Here is a 14,213-nt window from a genome sequence, read left to right on the forward strand (position 1 = left end):
TAACAACTTTGCTATATCATAATGCAGTGCTAACTATAGTCGTCATGTTGTACATTACGTCCATAGTACTTATTTATCTTACAACTGGAAGTTTGTACCTTTGACCACCTTCTTCCAATTCCTTCCTCCTACACCTCTCCCCCAGCCCCCTGCCGCCTCTTGTACCACAAATCTTATGTCTTTGTCTATAAGCTTGATGTTTTGTTTTTTGTACATAGATTTGACATGTGAGATCATACAGTACTTGTCTTTCTCTGTCAGATTTATTTCAGTTAGCAAAATGCCTTCAATGTCCACCCATGTTGTAGCAAATGGTAGGATTTCCTTGGGTTTTTTTTAATGGCTGAATAATATTCCACTGTCTATATATATACCACAGCTTTTTTTTATCCATTCATCTATTGATAAGCACAGGTTGTTTCCATGTTTTGGCTATTGTAAATAATGCTGCTATGAACATGGGAGTGCAGATGTATTCTCAAGTTAGTGTTTTTGTTTCCTTTGGATATATTCCCAGAAGTAGAATTGCTGGATCATATGGTAATTTTATATTTAATTTTTTTAGGATCCTCCATACTGTTTTCCATAGTTGCTATACCAATTTATAATCCCACCAACAGTGCACAAGGGTTGCCTTTTCTCCACATCTATGCCAGCATTTGTTGTCTCTTTGATGACGGCCATTCAGCCATGAGGTGATACCTCATTGTGGTTTTAATCTGCATTTCCCTAATGGCTAGTGATGTTGAGCATCTTTTCATACACCTGTTGGCCATTCACACATCTTTGAAGAAAAATGTCTATTCAGATCCTTTGCCCATTTTTTAATTGGATTTTTTTTGTTTTTGCTATTGAGTTGTATGAGTTCTTTATACATTTTGGATATTAACCCCTTATCAGAAACGTGGTTTGCAAATATTTTTTTCCCATTCTGTAGGTTGTTTTTTCACTTTGTTGGTTTCTTTTGCTGTACACAAGCTTTTCAGTTTGATGTAGTCCCACTTGTTTATTTTTGATTTTGTCGCTTGTACTTTACATATGATTTCCAAAAAGTAATCACCAATACCCAGGTCACGGAGCTTTGATCCTATGTTTTCTTCTAAGAGCTTCATGGTTTCTTACAGTTAAGTCTTTAATCAATTTTGAATTAATTTTTGTGTGTGGTACATGATAGGGGTCTAGTTTTATTCTTTGACATGTGAATATCCAATTTTCCCAGTACCATTTATTGAAGAGACTTTCTCCATTGAGTATTCTTGTCTCCCTTGTCAAATATTAGTTGACTGTACATCCTTGGGTTTATTTCTGGGCTCTCGATTCTGTTCCTGAGGTCTATGTGTCTGTTTTAATGCCAGTACCATACTGTTTTAATTACTATAGCTCTACAGTATAGTTTGAGATCAGAAAGTGTGATGCCTCCTGCTTTGTTGTTCTTTCTCAGGATTTCTTTGGCTATTCAGGGTCTTTTGTGGTTCCAAATAAATTTTAGGAGTGTTTTTTCCTATTTCCATATAAAAAAATACCATTGGCATCTTGATAGGGATTGCATTGAATCTACAGATGGCATTTGGTAGTATTGCCATTTTTACAGTATTAATTCTTCTAATCCATGAACATGGAATACCTTTCCATTTATTTGTATCTTCTTTGATCCCTTTCATCAATGTCTCGTAGCTTTCAGAGTAGAGATCTTTGATCTCCTTGGTTAAATATATTGTAAGCATTTTATTGTTTTTGATGATACTATAAATGGGATCAATTTCTTTTTCAGAACATTCATTGTTAGTGTATAGAAACACTACTCATTTTTGTATGTTAATTTTGTATTTTACAACTTCACTGAATTTGCTGATCAATTCTAACAGTGTTTTTTTGGTTGAGTTTCTAGGATTTTCTATATATAAAATCCTAGACAGAAAAAATTCTTAAATATCAGATTAAAACTCTAACTAGCCAGGGAAGGAGATAAACTGTCTCCATTCTTAGGAAACTATAAGAAGGCAAAAGTGATCCTTTCCCCTTCAGTTTTGAAATTACTCAGGAAGAAGAGCTAGGTCAGGCCCAAGACTGCCTCTTATTTGTTCTTGCCTTCTTCCTTCCATCCCTCACCCTTCCAGCCACTTATTCACTCAGCTTCTTAACTGAGCTCCTACTAGGTACTCATTGTACTGAGTTAGGTGATATGGGGAAACCAATACACATGTTCATGGAAAATTAGCACATAATACAGAGTAATAACTTGCTATTTCTAAAAATACATTTGCTAAATATATGTTAAAATTTTATTTTACTAAATAAGTACTACATGCACACAGTATAAAATTCAAGAAGAACAAAAGAATATATAGGACAAAGTAATTTTTTGTCTTTCTCCTATTTCCCAATTATTTGTGTACTCTTACAGAGAAGGTATTAGTTCAAAAGCAGAGTGGTGCTGCCTATTTCAGAAGAGGATAACTCTCTGCAGCTGGAGTGATCAGGGAAGGATCCTCAGATGACCTTTCACTATGGATAGAATATAGACAGAAGGTAGGGAGGGATGAGGGGGACAAGCACTGGTAAAGATTCAGAGGAGGGAAAAAGCCCAGTATGTATGGGATGAAGAATGCAGGAGAGAGACAGGCCTAGCAAGAGGAAAGGGTAGGCACTCAGCACGTTCCAAGGAAAAGAGTATAAAAAGGGCCCACTGTGAATGTCAGGCTGAGATACCTCCTTTTTGGCCACTGAAAAAACCTAGGAATCCAATGAGTGTCTTTAACAGGAAAATGTCATTTAGGAAGGTTACCCAGACTTCCTTAGCACAATGGATCCAACGGAGGAGAGTCTGGAGGTGGGAAACCGGGGAGGAGACAGATTAGAAACGAAGCTATGGAGCAAGAAATAGAGTCATAGAAAGACAAGGGAAGATAAAAAAGCAGTGATGAGACCTTAGGTATGGTGGCACCTCTGACAGGGAGAAAGGTGGTGTGACCAAGAGAAACAGGGAAGTCAGTGGGAGGAGTCATCTTGGGAATGAGGAAGATAAATTTGGGGTTTGGGAGTCTGGGAAGATGACGAGACATCTCGGAAGGAAATGTCTAGAGGGAAGTTGCAGGCTTGGGAAACAGGTCAAAGGTCTTTAGAGCTAAAGATTTAAGGTCAGAGATGAAGAAAACAGATTGAAATAAAAGGGCAGAAAAGGAAAAGGAGAAAGACAGATAAGCATATTGGGTCACAGAAACACAGGATGAACAGCTTATCCTAAAGGTTATCCTAAGGTATTCATGATTTTACAGGCTTCTAAGAAGGCTACGTCCATAGTGCACAAAAGAAGAACAGATATAAAAGCAGACAAAGTAGTTTGTAGAGGACGCATATAGAAATGGTCAGAAAAGACAATGATGCAGTCAAGGAGGAAGGGTTGAATGAATTAGAAAAGCTAGGTGCACCTAGAGAAAACCGGAAAGACAAAGCAGATTAAGTGGAAGACTCCACTCAGCAGAGAGTCATCTTGTAGAACACCAGAATGTGAGGCTCCTCTCAAACTCATCTGTATTTGTTGGAAAACTTAAAAATCGAGCACTTACCATGTAAGTGTCAGACCAGGCAACGTCACAGTATCACTTATCCTCAGACCCTTGTGACTTGACCTGTGAGAGTCCAACTATGCAGACGGGAAGCTCTATAAACTCCAGATATATAGACAACCTCGCCACAACATTATTTATTAATACAAAACGGAAGTCAGTATAAAGCAGCTCTCTACACTAGGGCCACATGAGGCCACTTCATTACTCAAGAAAATGATCACTTTGTGAGTGATGCCACTTTGTGGGTTATACACTCGCTACTTACTTCAACATACCAATGGGAACTATAAGCTGTTACCTGCCTGGTCAAAACCAAATGGCTGTGCCTCATTCCACAATTTAGGTCTCATGGCTATAGTGACACCCGTGTGACAACACACGTCTTTTCAAATGTTGCAGAATAATCCACAGTGACCACACATAATTAAAAGCAGCAGTTAAAGTGTTCACAAGGGTCTAGGAAATCTTTTTACTTTTCTCCTCCCTGCCACCCCAAGCAAATATGGAAGGGTCATTTTCAGCCAGGCCATATAATGCTAAGAATGTCAGACTCTCATAAGAGAGAGGAGCTGGACCCTGGCTGCTGTGAAGATCGTGGGCCAGTCTACCATGAAGACACTAGAAGAAAATTTCTGAACAAATATAAAACACAGAGAAGTAACCACATTCACAAAATATCTTGCTATGATTATTAAAAATCACATCCTCAAAGAGAGCATGGCAGTTCACCTGATTCCTGGGTGACTCCCTGAAGACACGGGGGCAAGGCTGTGTCTCCCAGGGCTCGTCTATACACATGTTGTCAAACTGCACTCAGCTGCTCCCAATGGGGGCCAGAGGCGGTACAAAACCACCTCATTTCTGTCAGAGATATTAACAAACGTCACGTTGAAAAACTTTTTAGATGAATTAATTGGTAAAACATTCTGTGTTTTTACTGTATCACAACTATGCAATAAAACCTGCCCAAATCCAGGCCTAAGGAACTTTGGCTGGAGGGATCCTGAGGCCTGGCAGGGTCTGTATCAGTCAGTTTCTACCTACAGGTTCTCTTGCCATCTCTGTATCGGTTCTGTAAGTCGCTGCTGGGTTGGGCTGAATTTCAACACTGCATAAATTTAACGCTGCATAAATTAGCATAGGAAATTCCCCAAAGAATGAGGGAGAAGATTTACAAAATTGCTTCCTTCATTTGAGGAACTGCTAACACTCACTGTGGAGAAAGAAATTCCTAGCGTTTGCTCATCGTTCACGTACTGGGGCCTGCAGGAACACCTTTCATAAACGGCTGGGTAAATTAATAAAAGGAGAGAATGGTTCAGGCACCCACACTGCTCTTTTCCCAAGTCTCTCTCTCTGATTCCAGCCACTGAGGAAGGAAGGACCTGCAGCCCGCCGTGTCAGACAGGAGCAGATCCCCTGGGGACCAGAGGCTGTGTGTCACTTCCATTGATTAAGACGATCTTAATTGTTTTCCTCTAATATTTTTGTTATGCAGTAATCTCATCAACTTTTTTGAATTACAGCTTTCTTGGAGGGGCGACTATCGTAGCAGTGTGTCAGCTACTTGTTCTCTCAATATATTTAAGAGGAATTAGGGCAACCCTGGATTGCTCGCAACCATCATGACAATAAAAATTGGTCTTTTTTAAAAAGGATATCGTTCAGAGTGCTTGTCTCTGTCTGAGCTTACCCAGCATCTTACCAAGATTTCAAAGACCTAGTAAAGTTTGGTACGGAAGAAGGAACGCTTACAGGGGTAAGGTTTACGGGGAGAAAACTAAAATGGAAATACGTCCTGACATACCTGAGTTTTCACTAAGGAGGGACAGGAAAAGTGGGGAGTGGAAGAGAATGGAGCCTCCCAGGAGGAACAGGGAGTGAGAGAGACAGAAGGAGAAGATTGTAAGTGAGAAAGAAGGGAAAGTAATCAATAAATTCAATTTATGAGAAGCACAACGCATGCTTTGCCTGTGCGCCAAGTACTACTCCTGGCCACCTGAAAATTTGATTAGCTAACTTATTTTGTTTTCAGTATCTGTCTCCTCCCCCCACCAAGTGCTGTTCTTTATTCTTTCCACTTTGAAAGAAACGCAGCTTAACGTTTTTAGGCCTGGGTCTACTTTCATCTTTTCTTATAACACATGCTCTGTGTGATATTCAAATTAAGTTACAAGTAATTAACTGTTTATACAACTTGCTGTAATAACAGACAAAACACAAACATACTGCACTTCTAACTCCTGAAGCATAAGTACTAGAAAAGAAGTGCCTATTAAGAAAAATGAAAGTCTATTACCATGGTAATACTTCTTCTATTGAACCCAGATTAAAAAAAAAAAGAAAATGCCATAAAGCAAGTATTACCCGCAGAAAGCAGTTTAGAAAAGGATTCCTATGATGCAAGAGGCTGGGGTAAGAAATCTAAACTTTGGAATTTAGTTTGCGTTGATGAGACTCCGAATGCGAAGGGCAGCCCCACGGAAGGATGGGAAAGCTCTTCTGGACCGCTCACGCGTCCTCCTGGGGATAAGCAGCCCAGCTGGGCGATTAATAAATGTCATTAGGTGGTGATGATAAAGAAGCCTTCAGACACAATAGAAGCACACTCCCGTGAGCCTTCCCAGAAAGTGAACCTTCTTGATTTATCTTGGCGCTCCCTGAAGGTGGGCATCTGTGTCCTCCGGAAGCAATGTGCTTAAGGAGGCGGGCCTCTGATGTGGGTCCAGGGGTGGGGGAGCAGGGTGACTGGAAGCAGCAGAGCCAAGGAAGGGTCCAGTCACAGTTGTGAGCTGGTCAGGGGACTGTTTCCTCGGCTGGTGCCTCTCTCCTCCCAGGCCGGTGCTTTTCTCCCAGGAAAACCGGGTGTGGTCCCTCATCTGCGAGCACCTACAGTTTCAGTGGGGGCAAGAGGACGGGAGAAGAGAACTTCTTTTTCAGAGACTCCTGCCCTCCGTCCAAGACATCTTCTGATTTGTTCCCGAGGTTGAGAAAGGAACTAGTGAGTCTGATCAGACCTCTGCAGGTGGCTCAGACCCGGTAGGCAGTGACCAGCAGCTCCGTATCTCCCGAAAGCGGGGAGCCTTGGCAGGACCTCTGAGAGGTTGAAGACCTCTCATGCAGTTCAGGCCAATGGGCTCCAGAGCTGTGGTTCTCAGACTCCGTGGACAGAGGTACCTGGGGAATTTGTTGGAAGTTCAGATGTTCAGGTCCCATCTCAGACCTGAATCCGATTCTTGGGGATGGACCAGGCATGTGCATTTTAAATAAACTCCCCAGGTGATTCGGATCACCCGTGTCTGCGATCTGATGTCATAGGGAACAGCGCACTGCGTCTGGCATCACATCATCCTGGTCTGGACTCTGCCCCATCTACAGATCACTGAAATTCTCTCGCTGTTAATTTTTCCAAGTGAAAAGATGTGTTTCGGTTACAAGATTTTGATGTCCTTCTAACTCTAACAGCTTCTGAGTCTATGAAACCACTTACATGGAATTTATAGCTCATCTGAAAACAATAATAAAGTACAGCTTGCTCTGGCACTAGGTTTTTCTTTCAAGAATTCTGGTTTCTAAAGTGAAAGCTCCTAATATGTTTCCAGGTGCTCTTCATACTCAAAGAACAGGGATGTACTTGAACCCTGGTCTAACATAAATACGAGTACAAGGGGTCAGAAAATGCACTGTCCTCAAGAACGCTGACACGTTCTGCCAGGGCAAATTCCTCTACAGGGACTGATCCGAGGTATTCTATTTTGGAGGAAACCACAGACTGGAGGTGTCGTTTACACTTTTGAAATGAAGAGTTAGGTACACTAATCTTGGAATGGAATAACTTCATGTTAGGATCCGGCCTCATTTATCAAGGTCTTGACCCCAAGCTCCCCGTTACAGTCGAGTAACTTTTTGTTCTCCTCAAAGAGGAGCAGGAAGCACACAGACCTAAGTGGAGGAGACTCACTTATAAGATGTCCTCATTTCGGTCCTTCCTTTAGCTGAGCTGTTTGCCCCACTGCCCACCTGCTGATTTCACCCTCGGCTACGGTTTATCAGAGCCCACTTGGCCTCCATCATCTAACTACAGCCTCCACACTCACCTCTGTCCCTTGGGCGTCTCCTGGGTCTGGCCCTCACTTTTAGTCCTGGTCTTTCCTTGGCTCTTCTGATCCGGCTTCCTGCTCCATCTCCACAATCCCTTACCACCAAGGGTCCGTGGCCCACGGGGTGGAAGCCAGCACAGTACAGGGTAGCCTAGGGCTGGCTGAGGGACGCAGCCTGCTTTCTCTAATGCAGTTTATCAGCCGGCGGGCTCCATTCTACCAGGCAGAACTGAGATAGCCATTTTTCACTCCAAAGACTTCGGAGAAACTGAGAGACTGTTTTCACCCACTCCCAGTTCATTCTGCCACCCCGGCTTCCTCAGGGCTGTCGGGAGTACAAGCTTCAAGGAAAGACTAGGCAACATGCAGAGCAATCAGAAGTGCAGCTGTCTTTCTGGAGGGGAAGCTTAAGGCTGACAGGAAACTCTAAGAAGCAAAGGCACAGGCGCGGCTAACAGCGTGGACCCCAGAGACGGGCATGAGACGCTAAGGCTGCTGCTGCCGCCACCAAGAAGCCTGTGTGCGAACACAGGTCACTATCCACATCTCCCCTCCTGGGAGCCTGTGCAGCCCGCCACTGCCAGGGTCCCGTGATCCAGGGACAACTTCCCTGGGAGAACGCACGGCGCACCTCAGGCTGGTGCAACGTCCCGCTGGCCTCTGCCGCCGCAGACTCGCCCCACATCTGCACCCCTTCCCCCTCCGGCCTGAGTGAGCCAGAGCCCCCGAGTCAGTTGCTCCTATGCTGAGCCCCGGGAGCTGTGAGAACAAAGAAGAGAAAGGGAAATCTCTCCCAGCAGCCTCAGGAGCAGCAGATTAAATATCCACAATCAACTTGATGTACCCTGCATCTGTGGAATACATGAGTACACAACGAATCATCCCAAATTGAGGAGGTGGACTTTGGGAGCAAGATTTATTATTTTTTCCCCTTTTCCTCTTTTTGTGAGTGTGTACATGTATTCTTCTGTGTGAGATTTTGTCTGTATAGCTTTGCTTTCACCATTTGTCCTAGGGTTCTATCCGTCCGTTTTTTTTTTAATAAAAAAATTTTTTTTCTAAATAATTATTTTTTATTTTAATAGCTTTATTTTATTTTATCTTACTTTATTTTACTTTATCCTTCCTTCCTCCCTTCCTTCCTTCCTTCCTTCCTTCTTTCCTTCCTCCCTTCTTTCCTTCCTCCCTCCCTCCTTCCCTCCCTCCCTCCCTCCTTCCCTCCCTTTCTTTCTTTCCTTCTACTTTTTCTCCCTTTTATTCTGAGCCATGTGGATAAAAGGCTCTTGGTGCTGCAGCCAGGAGTTAGTGCTGTGCCTCTGAGGTGGGAGAGCCAACTTCAGGACACTGGTCCATAAGAGACCTCCCAGCTCCACATAATATCAAATGGCGAAAATCTCCCAGAGATCTCCATCTCAACACCAGCACCCAGCTTCACTCAAAGACCAGCAAGCCACAGTGCCGGACACCCTATGCCAAATAACTAGCAAGACAGGAACAGAACCCCACCCATTAGCAGAGAGGCTTCCTAAAAGCATAATAAGTCCACAGATACCCCAAAACACACCACCAGACGTGGACCTGCCCACCAGAAAGACAAGATCCAGCCTCATCCACCAGAACACAGGCACTAGTCCCCTCCACCAGGAAGCCTTCACAACCCATTGAAACAACTTTAGCCACTGGGGACAGACACCAAAAACAACGGGAACTACGAACCTGCAGCCTGCAAAAAGAAGACCCCAAACAAAGTAAGATAAGCAAAATGAGAAGACAGAAAAACACACAGCAGATGAAGGAGCAATATAAAAACCACCAGACCTAACAAATGAAGAAGAAATAGGCAGTCTACCTGAAAAAGAATTCAGAATAGTGATAGTAAAGATGATCCAAAATTCTGGAAATAGAATAGACAAAATGCAAGAAACATTTAACAAGGACCTAGAAGAACTAAAGAGGAAACAAGCAACGATGAACACACAATAAATGAAATTAAAAATACTCTAGATGGGATCAATAGCAGAATAACTGAGGCAGAAGAACGTATAAGTGACCTGGAAGATAAAATAGTGGAAATAACTACTGCAGAGCAGAATAAAGAAAAAATAATGAAAATAACTGAGGACTGTCTCAGAGACCTCTGGGACAACATTAAACACACCAACGTTTGAATTATAGGGGTCCCAGAAGAAGAAGAGAAAAAGAAAGGGACTGAGAAAATATGTTAAGAGATTATAGTTGAAACCTTTCCCTAATACGGGAAAGGAAATAGTTAATCAAGTCCAGGAAGCACGCAGAGTCCCATACAGGATAAATCCAAGGAGAAACACACCAAGACACAATTTAATCAAACTGTCAAAAATTAAATACAAAGAAAACATATTAAAAGGAGCAAGGGAAAAACAACAAATAACACACAGGGTAATCCCCATAAGGTTAACAGCTGATCTTTCAGCAGAAACTCTGCAAGCCAGAAGGGACTGGCAGGACATATTTAAAGTGATGAAGGAGAAAAACCTACAACCAAGATTACTCTACCCAGCAAGGATCTCATTCAGATTTGATGCACAAATTAAAACCATTACAGACAAGCAAAACCTGAGAGAGATCAGCACCACCAAACCAGCTTTACAACAACTGCTAAAGGAACTTCTCTAGGCAAGAAACACAAGAGGAGGAAAAGACCTACAATAACAAACCCAAAACAATTAAGAAAATGGGAAAAGGAACATACATATCGATAACTACCTTAAATGTAAATGGATTAAATGCTCCCACCAAAAGACACAGACTGGCTGAATAGATACAAAAACAAAACCCATATATATGCTGTCTACAAGAGACCCACTTCAGACCTACACACACATACAAACTGAAAGTAAGGGGATGGAAAAAGATATTCCATGAAAATGGAAACCAAAACAAAGCTGGAGTAGCAATTCTCATATCACACAAAATAGACTTTAAAATAAAGACTATTAGAAGAGACAAAGAAGGACACTACATAATGATCAAGGGATCGATCCAAGAAGAAGATATAACAATTGTAAATATTTATGCACCCAACATAGGAGCACCTCAATACATAAGGCAAATACTAACAGCCATAAAAGGGGAAATCGACAGTAACACATTCATAGTAGGGGACTTTAACACCCCACTTTCACCAATGCACAGATAATCCAAAATGAAAATAAATAAGGAAACACAAGCTTTAAATGGCACATTAAACAAGATGGACTTAATTGATATTTATAGGACATTCCATCCAAAAACAACAGAATACATATTTTTCTAAAGTGCTCATGGAACATTCTCCAGGAGAGATCATATCTTGGGTCACAAATCAAGCCTTGGTAAATTTAAGAAAATTGAAATTGTATCAAGTATCTTTTCTGACCACAATGCTATGAGACTAGATATCAATTACAGGAAAAGATCTGTAAAAATTACAAACACATGGAGGCTAAACAATACACTACTTAATAACGAAGTGATCACTGAAGAAATCAAAGAGGAAATCAAAAAATACCTAGAAACAAATGACAATGGAGACACGACGACCAAAAACCTATGGGATGCAGCAAAAGCAGTTCTAAGGGGGAAGTTTATAGCAATACAATCCTACCTTAAGAAAGAGGAAACATCTAGAATAAACAACCTAACCTTGCACCTAAAGCAAAAAAACCCCAAAGTTAGCAGAAGGAAAGATATCATAAAGATCAGATCAGAAATAAATGAAAAAGAAATGAAGGAAATGATAGCAAAGATCAATAAAACTAAAACCTGGTTCTTTGAGAAGATAAACAAAATTGATAAACCATTAGCCAGACTCAACAAGAAAAAAAGGGAGAAGACTCAAATCAATAGAATTAGAAATGAAAAAGGAGAAATAACAACTGACACTGCAGAAATACAAAAGATCACAAGAGATAACTACAAGCAACTCTATGCCAACAAAATGGACAACCTGGAAGAAATGGACAAATTCTTAGAAATGCACAACCTGCCAAGACTGAATCAGGAAGAAATAGAAAATATGAAGAGACCAATTACAAGCACTGAAATTGAAACTCTGATTAAAAATCTTCCAACAGGGCTTCCCTGGTGGCGCAGTGGTTGAGAGTCTGCCTGCCGATGCAGGAGACACAGGTTCGTGCCCCGGTCCAGGAAGATCCCACATGCCACGGAGCGGCTAGGCCCATGAGCCATGGCTGCTGAGCCTATGCATCCGGAGCCTGTGCTCCGCAATGGGAGAGGCCACAACAGTGAGAGGCCCGTGTATCGCAAAAAAAAAAAAAAAAAAAAAATCTTCCAACAAACAAAAGCCCAGGACCAGATGGCTTCACAAGCGAATTCTAACAAATATTAAAGAAGAGCTAACACCTATCCTTCTCAAATTCTTCCAAAATATAGCAGAGGGAGGAACACTCCCAAACTCATTCTACAAGGCCACCATCACCCTGATACCAAAACCAGACAAGGATGTCACAAAGAAAGAAAATTACAGGCCAATATCACTGATGAATATAGATGCAAAACTCATCAACAAAATACTAGCAAACAGAATCCAACAGCACATTAAAAGGATCATACACCATGATCAAGTGGGGTTTATTCCAGGAATGCAAGGATTCTTCAATATACGCAAATCAATCAACGTGATACACCATATTAACAAATTGAAGGAGAAAAACCATATGATCATCTCAATAGATGCAGAGAAAGCTTTCGACAAAATTCAACACACATTTAGGATAAAAACCCTGAAGAAAGTAGGCACAGAGGGAACTTTCCTCAACATAATAAAGGCCATATATGACAAACCCACAGCTCACATCATCCTCAATGGTGAAAAACTGAAAGCATTTCCACTAAGATCAGGAACAAGACAAGGTTGCCCATTCTCACCTCTCTTATTCAACATAGTTTTGGAAGTTTTAGCCACAGCAATCAGAGAAGAAAAGGAAGTAAAAGAAATCCAAATCGGAAAAGAAGAAGTAAAGCTGTCACTGTTTGCAGATGACATCATACTATACACAGAGAATCCTAAAGATGCTACCAGAAAACTACTAGAGCCAATCAATGAATTTGGTAAAGTAGCAGAGTACAAAATTAATGCACAGAAATCTTTGGCATTCCTATACACTAATGATGAAAAATCTGACAGTGAAATCAAGAAAACACTCCCATTTACCACTGCAACAAAAAGAATAAAATATCTAGGAATAAACCTACTTAAGGAGACAAAAGACCTGTATGCAGAAAATTATAAGACACTGATGAAAGAAATTAAAGATGATACAAATAGATGGAGAGATATACCATGTTCTTGGACTGGAAGAATCAACATTGTGAAAGTGACTCTACTACCCAAAGCAATCTACAGATTCAATGCAATCCCTATCAAGCTACCACTGGCATTTTTCACAGAACTAGAACAAAAAATTTCACAATTTGTATGGAAACACAAAAGACCCCGAATAGCCAAAGCAATCTTGAGAACTGAAAACGGAGCTGGAGGAATCAGGCTCCCTGACTTCAGACTATAGTACAAAGCTACAGTAAGCAAGACAGTATGGTACTGGCACAAAAACAGAAATATAGATCAGTGGAACAGGATAGAAAGCCCAGAGATAAACACAAGCACATATGGTCACCTTATCTTTGATAAAGGAGGCAGGAATGTACAATGGAGAACAGACAGCCTCTTCAATAGGTGGTGCTGGGAAAACTGGACAGGAACATGTAGAAGTATGAGATTAGAACACTCCCTAACACCATACACAAAAATAAGCTCAAAATGAATTAAAGACCTAAATGTAAGGCCAGAAACTATCAAACTCTTAGAGGAAAACACAGGCAGAACACTCTATGACATAAATCACAGTAAGATCCTTTTTGACCCATCTCCTAGAGAAATGGAAAGAAAAACAAAAATAAACAAATGCAACCTAATGAAACTTCAAAGCTTTTGCACAGCAAAGGAAACCATAAACAAGATGAAAAGACAACCCTCAAAATGGGAGAAAATATTTTCAAATGAAGCAACTGACAAAGGATTAATCTCCAAAATTTACAAGCAGCTCTTGAAGCTCAATAACAAAAAAACAAACAACCTAATCCAAAAATGGGCAGAAGACCTAAATAAACATTTCTCCAAAGAAGATAAACAGATTGCCAAGAAACACATGAAAGAATGCTCAACATCATTAATCATTAGAGAAATGCAAATCAAAACGACAATGAGATATCATCTCACACTGGTCAGAATGGCCATCATCAAAAAATCTAGAAACAATAAATGCTGGAGAGGGTGTGGAGAAAAGGGAACACTCTTGCACTGCTAGTGGGAATGTGAATTGGTACAGCCAGTACGGAGAACAGTATGGAGGTTCCTTAAAAAACTACCAACAGAACTACCATATGACCCAGCAATCCCACTACTGGGCATCTACCCTGAGAAAACCGTAATTCAAAAAGAGTCATGTATCAAAATGTTTTTTGCAGCTTTATTTACAATAGCCAGGGGATGGAAACAACCTAA

The 14,213-nt window shown here is 41.1% G+C and overlaps 1 protein-coding gene across 7 annotated transcripts in view; it reads right to left on the reverse strand.

Annotated features, from left to right (window-relative positions):
- The window catches only part of CHCHD3 (coiled-coil-helix-coiled-coil-helix domain containing 3), a 538,892-nt gene that overhangs the window by 251,926 nt on the left and 272,753 nt on the right, over positions 1-14,213 (reverse strand). The window lies entirely within an intron of this gene.

The sequence above is a fragment of the Stenella coeruleoalba genome, assembly GCF_951394435.1.
Source record: "Stenella coeruleoalba genome assembly, chromosome: 9".
In the NCBI taxonomy this organism is placed as follows: Eukaryota; Metazoa; Chordata; class Mammalia; order Artiodactyla; family Delphinidae; genus Stenella; species Stenella coeruleoalba.